At 47.4% G+C, this 14,808-nt stretch overlaps 1 protein-coding gene and 1 non-coding gene across 2 annotated transcripts in view; both read right to left on the reverse strand.

The window, feature by feature from the left end:
- Positions 1-14,808, reverse strand: part of ST8SIA2 (ST8 alpha-N-acetyl-neuraminide alpha-2,8-sialyltransferase 2) — a 69,178-nt gene that overhangs the window by 36,508 nt on the left and 17,862 nt on the right. The window lies entirely within an intron of this gene.
- Positions 10,034-10,178, reverse strand: LOC143652897 (small nucleolar RNA U109). Its single transcript, XR_013160944.1, has one exon. It is a non-coding gene; the product is annotated as a small nucleolar RNA U109 (small nucleolar RNA).

Here is a 14,808-nt window from a genome sequence, read left to right on the forward strand (position 1 = left end):
TATATGTTCAAACACACCCACAACAGTTAACACAAAAATGTTTATCGATGAAACTCCTAAAAATATATATCACCAGGAGTACTTACGTCACTGGGAAAGACTGGATTAAACAGTTAAATATTTAATGAAGGCAGATAATGAGAACTGAAATGAAAATGGAAGAGAATATTTATCAACTCTTTGGTGAGGGGCGAGGACTATATTTGGAGGACTTCTTTAATTCAGAAGAAAGCATACGGGAAAATGTAGACAGATTTGACTTCATAAAATTTTAAACTGTTTATACAAAAATCAAACTTTTGCAAACCCCAGCTCAGTCCCTCATGAAATCTAAGAGGGCTCCAGGTGAGGACAGCACTGGATCTAATTTAATTTAGCGAGAGGCTTAAAGAGGACCAAATGCCACGTGACAACTGGTGCCCACTCTTTCTTTTCCTGCCTCCAGGCTAGGTCCTGGGGAGCAGCCAGCATGGCTGGCTTGGGCACCCCAAATGCATGTACCTGCTCCCACCACTGCTTCTTCCAACTCAGGTTGCTCGTACTCAGCACTATGGACGTTTGGGTGGGATAATGATTGTGAAGGACTGTTTTATGTACTATGCCCACTAGATTCCAACAGCTCACCCTTGCCCTCCCCATTGCGACAACCACAAATGTTTCCAGACATCACCGAATATCCCCCAAGGCCAGGAACAAAATCACCTCCAATTTTCTTGTGTTCTGTCTGGTACCTCTCAGAAAGGAAACCCTTCTCCTGGCCCATCCTCATCACTTTCCATGATAAAACCCAACACCTGTGCCTCCCTGCAAAACCATCCAATTTTTATTTCCCAGCCACCCTTTCCTTCTCCTTCCAGACCATTATATTCTGCTATGGCATTTGTCACCTTCTTCTTGTATCTAATTATTTCATAGAATCACAGATGGGAAGCTTTCAAGAAATCTCTTCATTTCTATAGGCGAATGAAGGGAAGTTGAAGAAACCAAGGCATGGGGGCTTGTGTCCCAGTTTCAGCTTCCTGGTCTGCTCACCACACTAGAATGCAAGCCGAGAGGGAAGGACCGGGGACTCGCCTTTGCCCACCTGGGACTCATCATATCAAACCAAACACCGCAATGTTAACTGGAGCTTTTCTTCTAAAAGTCTTCCCGGCAGTTTGCACGCCATGTTCCCACGTATTATTCATACTTTTAGAAGACAGGATTGCATCTCACAGTCTCCCATGGGATGAGGCAGATGTCATATGAAGAAACTTAAACTGCAGCTGGTTGACTCTAGAATGAGTCACATGAATTGACAAGAGATTTGTTTTTTTCCTAATTAGGTTTTGCCTCCAATGTTACTAAAATAAGTGTGCGGTCCCTGTGAATGGAGAATGCTGATACCTGCTTGCTTGAGTGACAGGAGAAGATAATTAGGTGAGAAAAATGGCTAAGGATAATTCAGAAAGTGCTGAAATCATAGAAACGTAGGCACCTAGATCACCTGAATGATAACTATATGTGAAAGCATATGGCGAACTATGAAGAACTCTATAAGCAAGGCTTAATATTAGTAATAATATTGTCCATTTGACCCTGCTACAATATCCTCAGCCATAGTGATGACAGAGGTTGACTCTTTCAAATGTTAGAATATCAATCTCCTTCTCACTACTGACATTTTCCCTCCAAGTTAAATAAGGCAATAAATAAAATTTAAATGGTTATGTAAAAACCAAAACAACATACCATGCACAGTTGGATTTGTTTTATGAAAAGCAATAGCAAGCCTGAAAACTGCATCTGTGCGTAGCCTTTTTTCCAAGCTCAATTTTTTTATAAGTAAGGTAATATCCAGCGTGCTGGAGTCTCACAGCTATGCTTGAATTTCCCACATTTGCACTTTCTCATTGGAAAGTCAGCCTCAGTAAATGAACTTCCAAGAGCTGTCAGCTTTAATTAAGAGTTTGGACCCAATTTATACAGTTGATTAATCTTGAGAATGAAGGATCAAACTAAAGTACAATTCATGAATTTACATATGATTCTTCCTTTGCTTTTTTGCGGGGATATTGAATACTTTTATTAATTTGCACCTAAAAAACCACTGCTCATCCTGGCTGCTTACATCTCAGGGAAACACTAAGCGTATGGGCTGTAGGACACGTGGGGGTGGGGTGGGAAGAAAAGCAAGGAAGAGGGTGATCTAGGTCAGTCACATGAACACAGAGCTAGGGCTTCCAACAGAATTCCAGACGGTCAGGTCTGGCTTTTGATGTGGCAGTGCTAAAAAGAGGCAGTGAGAAAACCATAGGGTCAAGGAAGGAGAGGCCCCTCAAAGTATCGGTGCCTGGCACCTTGAGCAGAGCTCCAGCCAGATGACCAGTGCTTGAATGGTACAAAGTGGCCTCTGGCCCAGAGCTTACTTAGCTAGGGGATTATATTGGTTTCATTGTCCATGTGGAACCTCAGAATGTGACCTTATTTGGAAATACGGTTTTTGCAGATGTAACTGGTTAACGTGGTGGCATACTGGATTAGAGTGGACCCTAACCCAGTGACTGGTGTCCTTATAAGAGGAGGGAAATCTGGACACAGAGACACACAGACACAAAGGGAGAAGACGTGCTAACAGAGGCAGACACTGGAGTGATGCATCTGCAAACCAAGGACGCCGAGGCTTTCAGCAACCACCAGAAGCCAGGAAGCCTTCCCTAGAAAGGAAAGACCCTCCCTAGAACTCTCAGCGGGGGCGCAGCCCTACCGATGCTTTGATTTCAGATTTCTGGCCTCCAGAACTGTGAGAGAATAAATTTCTACTGTTTTAAGTCACCCAGTTTGTGGTACTTTGCTACAGCAGCCCTGGGAAGTTAATACAGATTTTGGTACCGGGAAGTGGGGTGCTGCTGTAATGAATACCTACAAATGTGGAAATGGCTTTGGAAATGGATCATGGGTAGAGGGTCAAAGAATTTTAAAGTGCTTAAGGGAAAAAGCCTAGATGGCCTTGAAGAGACTTGGTGAAAATATGGAGGTTAAAGGTGCTTTGGGGAGGACTCAGATGGAAATGCGGAACATGCCACTGGAAACTGGAGAAAAAGGTGATCCTTGTGATGAAATGGTGGAAAACTTGCCTGAAATGTTCTGCTACTGGGTGGAAGGCAGAACTTGTGAGAGATGAATTTGAATATTTAGCTGAGGAGGTTTCAAACCAAAATGTGGAAGGTGAGGAGGCCTGGTTTCTCCTTGCTGTTTATAATAAAATGCAAGAAAAAAGAGCTAAATCAAAGGAGGAACTATTAAGGAAAAGGAACCGTGATTTGGGTAATTCTGTTATCCAGATAACATGCTCTGGAAACTGGGACAAATTTGCTGGAGCTCATTTCACTGAAGAGACGAGACATGGGACTCATGGATCTCATTAGCCACCTCACCAGACACCAGGTGCAGAGATGGGCTATGCAGGAAGGATCTGTGGACAGCTCTTGTGTCGAAGGCTGCGGATCCCCTTGACATCCGTGGGAGATTGACAAGGTTTTTGAGAATTTTATATCAGCAGACGCACTGCCAGCTTAGACTGAAAGAAACACAGGCAGGGTAAAATGAAGAAAGTCTGAAAGCTGAAGGCAAGAGAGGGTGAGGTGGCCAGTAGAGCACTGAACTATAAAGACTAATCTCAGGCCTTGAGTTTATCCTGTTGAGTCTTGAACTTGCTTGGGACAAGCGACTTCTTTATTTCTTCTATTTTCTCCCTTTTGGAATGAGAATGTCTATCCTATTCCTGTGCTTTGCAAGAAAACTTGTTTTCTAGTTTCACAGTCTATAGATGAAGGGGACTTTTTTTCCAGAAGGGCCATCCACACTCAGAGTCTCAGCCACATCTGACTTAGAAGATGAGTCTAAGTTGATATTTAAATGAGATTTTACATACAGAGTTAATGCTGGGTTAAGACTTTTGATGGTGGTGGGATGGGGTGAATATATTTTACATATAGGACAGATGTGAATTTTAGTGGGCCAGAGGGTAGACTACTGGGCTAGATAGTGACCCTCCAAGATTATTGTTCATCCAAAACATCAGAATGTGGCCTTATTGGAAAAAGGGTCTTTGCAAATGTAAGCAAGTTAAGTTGAGGTCATACTGGATTAGAGTGGGCCCTGATCCAATGACTCATGTCCTTATAAAAGAGAGAACTCTGGACACAGAGATACACAGACACATGGGGGAATGTCACGTGACCCTGTAGGCAGTGACTACAGTGATGTGTCACAGGACAAGACAAGGGGCACCAAGGACTGCTGCAACACAAGAAGGTAGGAAGAGGCTAGGAAGGATTCTTCCTAGAACTTTCAGGAGGAGCAGGGCCCTACCAACAACTCGATTTAGACTTCTGGCTTCCAGAACTGTGAGAGAATAAATCTATTGTTTTAATCCACCCAGTTTGTGATATTTTGTTATGGCAGCCTTTGGAAATTCCTATAAGGGTTTCTGAATTTACTGCAGGCAAAGTGAACTTCAGTGCCCCTTTCTTCCTCCATCTGAGCAGTGGGTTGTACTTGGCCCAGTGTTCATATGGGCAGCAGGCCACAAGCCTTGATTGATCCACTACAGATGTCCATGACCATCTTGGCAATAACAGTATCTTCAGCTGCCCTGGCAGAGTGGCAAATGTGGTGCCCACCCTTTGGACTAGGTTAATTTGCACTCCCTAAGAGGCTATCACGGGGTCTATCTGATTCACTTGAGCAAGAGACAGTTGCATGATTCCTCATGCATGGCCTTGTCAATTCACTTTGGATCTGTCTCACAAGACCATCCCCTACCACCTGGATACCACCTGCCCTAGCAGAGAACCTCTTCCAAGCTTCCCAGTCATCCTGGTATAAGGCAGCTTCAGTGGGTCAGAGGTGACGTAGTTGCTCGGGTCTCTGGAAAGCCTGAAGTTCAGGTCATACTTCCTAAACCAAAGAACTTAGAGATTACTGCATCCATACTATTTCCCACCTTTTATTAGTGTAGCCAACCAACTTCATTGTCACTCCAAGACTTCTTTATTCTGTAGGGTACAGGTCAGCAAGCTTTTTCTTTAAAAGGGACAGACAGTAACTATTTCAGGCTTTAAGGGCCAAGAAGTGAAACCAGAGGTATTATGTGGGTACTTATTTAACAAGAGAGAAAACAAATTTCTACAAACTTATTGACAAAATTAAAAACAATAAAAATTGAGTATAATATTTCTGCAACATGTCTACTAATGAGAAGAACGTAATTCTTTTTTTTTTTTGGGAGACGGGTATACCATTTTGCTTAAATGGGGTTAAACATTAGTGTTTTCTTTTGTCATTGTAGACTCATGGCCTCAGTCTCCTCAAAGCCTTCCTTGCTTCTCTGGAACACTGTGCTTTTCCCTCCTATGGACTCACCAGAATGTGTTACCTGCATCCCCTTTTGGCCTTTACACATTGCTCTCACAGCACTGGACAACTTTTCTCTTGGGCAGAGTGCCCCAGGTTTGAATTCTAGCTGGATGAATAATTAGCTGTGTGATCTTTGACTATTAATCTATCTAGAAGCTACCATTTGTCTCTTCATCTATAAAATGAGTAATAGTACCTACTTCACAGGGTTGATACAAAGATTAAATAGGCTAATGAATGCAAAGCTTTAGAACAATGTATGACATATTGTAAAGCACTTGATTTAAACATTCTTTTGATTTTTTCCCAACCATTTATAACTGTGAAATTATCCTTAGCCTGAAGGCCATACAATGAAAGGTTGGATTTGACCTGTGAGCTATAGTTGGCTGACTCCTGCTCTAGGATGTCAGAAGAAAATTGCTCCTTATTCTCCACATCAGAGACATCTTTGCCATCTTTCCCCTTGATGGCATCCTTCAAGTTGAGACAGACTTCTGCTGTAAAAGCACAACTTTCCTGAAGTCACAGCTCCAACAGGGAAAACCAGGAAGCCCCAGGTTGCCGGCTTCAGTCCAGTCTGAGAGCTGTCAAGAATCACACAGAAGCTGGAACTGGCCAGTCTCTTCTGGCCTGGCAGCCAGGTTCCGGTGTGACAGTAGAGTCCCCTTATCAACAGTTCCAGCTTTATAAGCAGCAAGCAACACTCCTACTATGGTATGTGCACCCAATGCTGATGTTTTCTCAGTGCCAACCAAGCCTACCAACAGTCTATCACTCTCCTCTGGCTTCAGAACACTCAGTTCTTGCTCATCAGGTCAGGCCTGACAGCTGGACTGATGTGCTGACTGCCTTTAAGGCAGCTTATCCTATACAGCAAATCTCACCATTGTACCGAAACTCTCGAACCTCAGAGATACTTACTGAGACACTGCTGGACAAAGCAGCTCTGAAGAGACCAGCATAGGTTTCACCTGGATAGTGGCATTTCCGTGACAGCTGAGATCTCCGAGCTTCAGAGGATGCCATCAGTGCCAGTGGAAAGTGTTAACTCATCAAGCTCACGGGCCCCTGAGCTTTTCTCCTACTCATTGACTACTCAGTGACTTTTTCTCGCCATCCCCTTTTCCTTCGCTTTAAATATTAGCTTGGTTTGATTTATCCATTTGCTTTGATTTTAGCAAACTTTTCTTGTTAGCCAGCCCCTGTGGGAGCACAGAAAGGTATTGCCTCGCTTTCGACTTTCCCTTCAGAAAACGTGCTCACCTTCAGAAAACATCCGTGAAAACTTCGGGCTTTGATTATGTGCCAGCCAATTTTTCCTAATCTTTATATAAAAGCAGTCATACAGAGATCTGTGCATCAAAATACAAGTAGGCAAATCATCTGCATGCCAAGTACTTCCCACCACACTTGTTCCTCTTTCTCATCATGAAACTGTGGGTCACCGACATCCAGGGGGACCATATAATTATCTTCCAAACCAGAACACTTTCAGAGTGAATCAAGGCACCAAATCAGAGGGGATGCAAATGCTGGGAGTAACTACTAGTTTATGTGGAACACAGAGTCTTCCAGCCTATACAATCTTATAAAAGAAGCAGACTTTATAAGATAGAGACTTCTAAAATAATGCAGCATGCATTATTATCCCTACCACTCAAAAACTCAGCTTCTAAATAGCTAAACCCTAGGGGTGACACATATTAATGCTGTTGTTGAGTTGGAGATGGTTGCGTTGAAGACTCCTTCTGGAAGGCGTTCATGACTATACAGCCTGAGTCCTCACCTTCCCCCATTCTGAAGACCCTGTTTGCAGTGAACCTGGATCTTTCTTCCTGCCTCTGTGTCCTGCTCATCCCTGAAGCAGCACAGTGCTCCCTGCACTTGGCTACCACTGCCTCCTTGCAGCTTTACTCACACTGCCCAGACCGTAGTGGAGGATTGAGGTCCTGCTCTTCTCTATTCCCATGGGAGGCACATTTCCCATCAACATATGTACTCCAGAGAGGATTTAGGGATGAATAGATGAGCCAGAAAAGCTGGAGCTGTCCTTCTGGGTAGAGAAGTGGGCTCACCCTCCCAGCATGGCTGCTCACCTACTCACACCTGCCAAGTGTGCTCCAGGAAGGCCCAGGGCCTTTGCACTGGCTGTTCCCTCTCCCTGGATCATCTTGCCATAGATCTCCCTGTGGCTTGCTCTCCCTCCTTCAAATCTCTGCTCAAAGTCACCTTTCCAATGAGGCCCTGCTAATCCCAGCCCTTCCTGCCCTTTGAGACTCTGTCTCTACCAACTCTTCTTTCTCTCTTCTGTATGTTCAACAGCTTCTTTTCACAGTGTAATATTTCTGGTATTTATCATGGGCTTTCTATATGTGGACCCCTGTTCCATGTATTTTGCATTAATCCCCTTAAACCTCACAATAGCTCCGTGAGGCAGGAATGATTCTTACCCTCTTTCTGCAAAGAAACTGGAATATGGAGAAGTTGAGAAGCTTGCCTGAGGTCACACAGCTATGAAGTAGTGGAACCGAGATTTGAACCCGACTGGTTCCAGAACCCAGGGTCCTAAGTACGGCGCCACGCAGCTGCCTCCTGCCCACTGTATTAAAACTAACGTTTGCTTTCCTCATCTTCAAATAACAGTCCTACCTTAATTCCTGATTCTCTGTCTGGCCCCAGCTCTTCATGAACTTCTTTAAAGACTCGTGCACACCAGCTGCCAGTTTCCTCACTCCCACCCACTCCTCCACCCACTCTGGTCTGCTCTCTGCCCTCACCCCTCCACCAAGAGGGCTCTCGGAGGCTCAGCTGGGAGTGGGCCTTGCTCAGCCCTTGCCCCTCCCCCACCCCTCCCCCCTGCCCGGAAAGGCGGCGCTTCCTGGTTGTTCTAGTTTGCTAGCTGCGGGAATGCAATATACCAGAAACAGAACAGCTTTTAAAAAGGGGAATTTAATAAGTTGCTAGTTTACAGTTCTAAGGCCGAGATGATGTCCCAATTGAAACAAGTCTATAGAAATGTCCAATCAAAGGCATCCAGGGAAAGATACCTTGGTTCAAGAAGACTGATGACGTTCAGGGTTTCTCTCTCAAGTGAGAAGGCACATGGCAAACACAGTCTGGGCTTCTCTCTCTCTCAGCTGGAAGGGCACATGGCGAACACGGCATCATCTGCTAGTTTTCTCTCCTGGCTTCTGGTTTCATGAAGCTCCCCAGGAGGCATTTTCCTTCTTCATCTCCAAAGGTCGCTGGTTAATGGACTTTCTGCTTCTCGTGGCTATGTCCTTCTTTTCTGCTCTCTCCGAATCTCTCTCGCTTTCTCCAAAATGTTTCCTCTTTCATAGGATTCCAGTAAACTAATCAAGACCCACCCAAATGGGTGGAGACACGCCTCCACTTAATCCAATTTAACAATCACTCTTGATTAAATCACATCTCCAGGGAGATGATCTAATTACAGTTTCAAACATATAGTACTGAATAGGGATTAGAAGAAACGGCTGCCTTTACAAAATGGGATTAGGATTAAAACATGGCTTTTCTAGGGTACATATATCCTTTCAAACTGGCACATCAGTGCTCCCATTTCTGCAAACACCCCAAGAGGGGTTCCCTCGAGGACACATGTTCTTGGGAACGGACGTGATGAATGACCCCAGGGAAAGGGTAAGACTCTGCCTTAGAATCTTCAGAGCATCTTTAAGATTCCTTCTGGCTCAGAAAATCCATTATTTTAAATCACCTCTTCCCAACACTTTAAAACCCAGGTCCCGCTGACAATGACATAAAATCCCTCCTTGATTCTACGTTCCCCTGGCAGAGGGTGCCCCCAGTGACAAATCTCTATGTTTCTCTATTTTCATACCCAAGATTTTGCTCCGCCTAACATTCTTTAGTGTTTCATGCCAAGTGACAGTTCAAAACATGTCCAAATACAAAATACTGTCAAATATGTTTTTTCCACAGTGAATTACAGCCTCCTTGTCCCCACCAAAATGTATTCCCTAAGAGTGACACCAGCACCATCCCAAGTGCTGATCACAACCCCAGACACAGCCCCTTCCTGTAAATAGGAGCGGGGTACATTTCCCAAAAGACCAATTACAAATATTAATAACTTCATTCATTTGGGCTCAGTCTTTGCTGCGGCTGTACCAGGGGGCATATTAATTTTCTCAGTTCTTCCTTGGCTTTAGAAATGGGACACACAGGCTCAGAAAGGTTAAGTGATTTGTCCCTGGGTCACACAGCAGGATTTGGATCAAGGTCTGCATGTAACCAACCTCGGGTGCTCACAGAAAGCCAGCCCCCTGCACCTCGCCCTTTACTCGCTGCATGTCCGGATTTAGTACTCTAGCGAGGAGGCACCAGAGACTGCAGAGGGAAGCTAGGGTTAATCAACAAATGTTCTGAGACAGCTGGTTAGCTAATTGGGAAAATATTCAGGTTAGAGTCTCTCTTCACACGGCACCACAAAGGATAAAATGTTCTTCAGCCGTTAAAAGCTACAATTATGAGCAGTTTTATAGAAAAATTCCTTCACTCTTTCACGGCCCAGCCTTTGAGGGCCCATCCCTGGCTGCCACGGGGCCTCGTGCTGCACAGTCAGGCCAGCCTTGTTTCTCTCTCTTTTCATTGTAGAAGCAATACACTGCGGCAAATCCTGACCCGACAGGTCGGCAGCCCTGAAAACTTCTCACTTAATCCGTGTTGCATGTAAGGATAAACCTGCGCTCTTTCAAAGAGTGGCAGAGCGTGTGTCTCTCTTGAACCTGCCTCTCTGGGACTTGAAAGGGCCCTGCCTTAAATCCGGCTTCCCTCCCTCCCTTGCACTCACTTCCCGACAGACCCACAGCCAGAAGCAGCTTCCTGCGGACGGACGGATGCAGCCTTTTTATGAGGAAATCCCTGGAGGGCTCCGGGGTTGGGGAGGGTTTTGAAGTCCTTTCTCTTCTGGGTGTTTGGCGGGTCCCCTCCACAGCCCTGCCTGGTCCTGGGGAAATGTTCACTCCCGGCCCTGGCCGCTGCCACGGGCCCCACGCAGGAGGCATTGGGTCGTCTCTGCCCATGGCTGGTGGAAGGAGAACAGGTGGGGAAGAGGTTCTGCTGCCCGAGGGTGCTAGCCTTGGAGCCCTCGCCCCAGCTGTGACGTGGGGTGCGACTGTGGGATTAGCAGGAGACACCGTGGGCAGATGCCGGTGTTCGCCGTGGGACTGCTACTGCCCTTTGGAATGGGACGGACCCATCGCTGCTCCGGAGCCCCCGGAGAGTCCCCCGGGAAGAGCTGTCCTTGGGGAAGCTGCTTTCAGCTTTCTCCCTTAGGGAGAATCAGGAAGCTGTGGATGTGAGGAAACGGAGTGGACTAGCCCCAGTGGAACCACTGCTGTCCCTGCTGGGTGCGAGGGGCCTGCCCAGAGGAGGCTCCTCTAGAGGAACCCCCCCCACCCCCACTGTGAGTCTCTTCTTCAGCAATGGGGTGTGCTCAGCGGAATCTCCTGGGGAGCCCCGGGGGACTGAATCCCCAGGAGCCCTGGCTGCCGAGGCACTCTCCTCTTTCCCCGGCTCCTGAGCGGGTCTGACTGTGCGGGACTCAGGCCCGGCCGGTTCTCTCTGCTCTGCCCATGAACTGAACAAGACCCCAAGATCTCCCCTGGGCCCTGGGCAACCTTCTCCTTCATCCAGTGACAACCCTTCCACCTGCCCCACCCCACCCTCTGCCTTCCTCGCTCATCCCTGAGATGTCGGGGTTACTCAGAGCCCAACCTAAGCATGCACCACTTTGTCCAAATCCCAACTTCTGTCGTCCACCAGATGCCAATGACTCCCTGACACACGTCTGGCCACACCTCTGGTGAGGTGGCTCCTTGCTCCAGAATCAAGACATGCTGAGCAGCTCCATGCAGACCGCGAGCCTACCTGGAACTCACCATCCCTTCCCCTGTCTTCCCCAGTGTTCTCATAAAGAGTGGCACCACCACTTCATTCACTCCAGAGTCAGGGAGGAGTCTACACTCTCCACTCTCCCTCGCCAGGCACCCTTCAGAGATCACCCGGCCTTTGGGTTTTACTGCCTGAGGAGGCTGGTGCCCCTGCCCTCTGCGCCTGCTGCCCCCTCGTCCCACCGCCCTAGATCACTGCTGGGCCCCTGGCTCCTCCCCTCTCCGCGGAGAGTACTCATCTGCCAGCCTAGCCTGTGCAGGCCCCAGCTAGAATGCGAACTGCACTGTGTCACTCCCTCCTTTAAACTCTCACAATTCCCTTACAGATCCCCAGAGCTTCCAGGATAAAGTTCAAATTCAATAGCACAGCACAGAGCTGGCCCTGCCTTGCTCTCTTTACTCATCTTCCACCATCTCAGGCATCCATCCACCTTCTAACGCCACCAAGCAACATGCAGTTTTTGGAATGTGTCAGACCTGTTCACATGGTGGTGGTTTTTGAACATCATGCTCTCTTGCAGGAATGCCTTACTTTATTTTTCATTAGCCCACATATCTGGCCCAAACATGTATTTGGAGGCTTGTGTAATACTAAAGCATTCTAAAGTCAATTGCCAATGTTTAAAACTCATGAGACTTGTCATTACAAAATACCCTAATTTCTGACTTCTTTTGAACAATCAGAAGATCTGGTAACACTGAACCATAGTAATTCCTGGAGTTGAAAAGCTGCTGTGTCCTTAGATTGGGGAGTCTGCTCTACATTTTTCCCACAGTCTGCACCACTCCATGTTGTCTTATAATGAGCTGCTACACTTATTACTGTTACCTGCCTGGACCCTGAGCATTTGAATCTCACATTTCTGGATTAATACCTACTTAAGTAGAAAACACAGCTCATGTCACCTTCTCCAGGAACCTCCCTTAGAAGTCCCTCTTATGAACTGACCTCCAAGCCAACACATACACACACATGTGTGTGCATGCATGCACACACACACACACACACATCTATTTGTCCCATTGGATTATAATCACTTATTTACTGGCTTGTTGTTCTCAGTAAGGCTGTAAGTTTTGTCTTTTTCTTCCTTAAGGGAAGGATCATGACTATTCAACTTTGTTTTCACCAAGTTTAACCCAAAGTCTGGCTCATGATAGTCCTAAATTTTGCACCTACAAAGCCTAGAGACCCATGAAGTGCAGGATTGGTCTTAACGAATGGTCCATCCTGCAGTTCTCAACCTCGGCTGCACATGCGGACTTTTCAAAACAAGATACTCAGTCTGTACCCCGGACCAATTGCACCAAATCTCTGAAGCGAGGCAGAGGTGCCAGTATCTCTCAACACTCCTGGGGACCCTGATGCACAACCGTGGACCGTGGATGACTTTGTGTGCACCAGAGCAAATGGGTCAGAGGAGCTGGGTCAAGGTAGGGTCCTCCAAGGGTGAAGTCAGAGGACACAGATGAAGGAGGCACCTGGGAGTTAAGAGTAGGTGGCCTGAGGCCCAGGCAAATATCTCAGGTCACTGCCTCCTGTAGAGGTTGGGGGTCACCCAGAGGGTCCGGGAAGTGTTCAACAGAAGCACAGCCTGGCCCCGTGCCTGCAGGGCTGCTCAGGGGCCCACTGCCAGTGATACCTGGACACAGGACCTGGGGGGAACTGGGACCCAGAATTCACTCTTTCCCACCTTATTTGACTGTAAACCCCTTGAGGGAAGGGTCTGTCTTGCAGTTCATCCTTAACATATGAGTGAGTGAGCAGATGGATGGATGAACAAAAGACCTGGAGAGTGGGATATTTTGAAGGCATGTCTAGGCCTAAGGGAGGTGAAGGAACTGGAGAAGATGGTCACCAGAGTTGAACTGATGAAGGGCCTCCCAGGCTGGGTGCTGACTGAACCTCAGGTAAGGGAAGGGGCAAAAGGGAAGTGGTGCATGGGCACTGCTCTGATGCTAAAATCATCAAGGGAGGTGCCCCATGGTCAGTGATTATGGCAAGACAGTAGGAGAACAGGAACAGTTGCTAAGAGTTAGCCAAAGATGAGAGTGGAGGGGTGGAGGGAGGGTGAGAATAGAAAGTGGGAGGTATGTGGTCTTATCTTCCCACTGGGGTCCATGGCAGGCATGGGTAGCCTGGGTGAAGACAGAGGTTTCCTTCAGGAGGTGGTTTCAGGGCCACTTGAGAAGACATTGGGGTTGACGTTTGCCCAGAGTAGAAGAGGACTCCCCAGGCACTGTGGAAAGGCAGAGGGTCTAAAAGACATGGGGATTGGGCTGTGGTGGGCAGGGAAAGGAGAAGCACAACTGCAGTGATAGAAACCGGGAAGGGAGGGTTGGCAGATGTTTGTGGCTCGTGTGCCCAGCAGGGAATGGACTGGAAAGGAAAATCCACCCAAGCCAATGCAGGGTCTCACCTGGAGCTACTAATCCTGCAGCCTCTCAGGAGAGCAGCTGAGGGTATGGCATGGGGAAGGATGGCAGAGGGGGGGCTAGGTCAGAGACAGGGCAGGTGGGTGGAAGGGCTGCTGTGGTGCCCTCCAGGAACGCCAGGACCAAGGCCAGCTCCAGGGAGGTGAGACCAGCTGGAAATGAGGAAAGGCAGCAGGTTCTGGGTGCCCACCTGTGTCTGGAAATCAAACCTGCAGCCAGATTTAATTACGTCCCATTGAGCAACCTCTGCTGGCAACACATTCTGCTTCTGGATCTTTGTACTTATAGTTTTCTTGATTTTTTTCTTAGTTACAAAAACTGCAACCTTTGGGTGAAGAAGCAGAAGAGTTTGTTGATTCTCAACCAGAATCGCGACAGGTTCTGACCACTCTCAGGACCCTGAGATGGTGTTGGCCAGAGTGAAGCAGCTCAGGAGAGGAGCTAAAACGGGCAAGGGCAGGAAGGAATGAGCTCACAGGCTTGGGGGCCTGATGAACTGGCTTTGACTCTGGTCTAGCTGGGAGACTTCTGGGTAAGTTCCTGGGGGAGGACGAGCCAACATTTTTGCATGTTTACTATGTCCAGGCTTGTGCTATCTGTATTAGTGCATATAATCCCCAATACAACCAGTAAAGAACCTATTATCTGCATATCCCCATTTTAGAGAAAAGGAATTGAAGGCACAAAGCAGTGAAGTGACTTGCCGAAAGCAGTGAAGTGGCAGAGCCAGGAATTTGGCTCAGGTTTGCTGGCTCCAAAATCTCAGCTTGCCATGACCTCATTGCTCCTCCAAGTTCATGAACTCTGTATTGTGGCTTCCCCTCCGGGTTAGGGTGGGAATTAAGTGGAATGATTCTGTGAAGGCTCCAGCCCAGTGCCCAGCACACAGAAGCCACTCATGGAAGCATCGATAGAGGCTGTTGGAAGCGGGAGGTTGGGACCAGGCAGGTGCCGAGACCGACCTCCTCATCCTGCAGCCTATCCTTCAATCTGGGGGGCTGCAGCAACCGAAAGGAGGAGGGGGTGGTAAGGG

Source organism: Tamandua tetradactyla, chromosome 12 (genome assembly GCF_023851605.1).
Source record: "Tamandua tetradactyla isolate mTamTet1 chromosome 12, mTamTet1.pri, whole genome shotgun sequence".
Lineage (NCBI taxonomy): Eukaryota > Metazoa > Chordata > Mammalia > Pilosa > Myrmecophagidae > Tamandua > Tamandua tetradactyla.